This window comes from Myotis davidii, unplaced genomic scaffold (genome assembly GCF_000327345.1).
Source record: "Myotis davidii unplaced genomic scaffold, ASM32734v1 scaffold1427, whole genome shotgun sequence".
Classification (NCBI taxonomy): domain Eukaryota; kingdom Metazoa; phylum Chordata; class Mammalia; order Chiroptera; family Vespertilionidae; genus Myotis; species Myotis davidii.
In genome coordinates this window covers 159,042-159,594 of record NW_006298040.1, presented here as the reverse complement: position 1 = coordinate 159,594, position 553 = coordinate 159,042, and the positions used below count along the sequence as shown (strand labels likewise).

The following is a 553-nucleotide window of genomic DNA, read 5'->3' as shown; positions in this document are numbered from 1 at the left end:
ACCCTGGGGAGCAAGCCCACATCCAGGCATGGGCCCTAACCTGGAATCGAATTGTGACCTCCTGGTTCACAGGTCAATGCTCAACCACTGAGCAACACTGGCCAGTCTAGCCTTCATTTTTTTTTAGAGCAGCTTTATGGTTACGGCGAAATTGAACGTAAGGTACAGAGATTTCCTCTATAACCCTACACCCACACATGCATTGCCACCCCATAATCAACATCCTGACCAGAGTCGTATATTTTTGAGAATTAATGAGCCTATATTGACACATCATTATCATTCAAAGTCTGCAGTTCACATTAGGCTTCCCTTTTGGTGTTGTACGTTCCATGAGTTTGGGTTAGGTTTTATTTATTAATTTGCATGGATTAGAGTGTTTATTACTGTGTATAAGACACAGAGGAGCCGAAACCGGTTTGGCTCAGTGGATAGAGCGTCAGCCTGTGGACTGAAAGGTCCCAGGTTCGATTCCGGTCAAGGGCATGTACCTGGGTTGCAGGCACATCCTCAGTAGGAGATGTGCAGGAGGCAGCTGATCGATGTTTCTCTC

At 46.1% G+C, this 553-nt stretch overlaps 1 protein-coding gene across 1 annotated transcript in view; it reads left to right on the top strand.

The window, feature by feature from the left end:
• The window catches only part of LOC102762121 (nesprin-1-like), a 254,153-nt gene that overhangs the window by 96,492 nt on the left and 157,108 nt on the right, over positions 1-553 (top strand). The gene's annotated exons all lie outside the window — the stretch shown is intronic.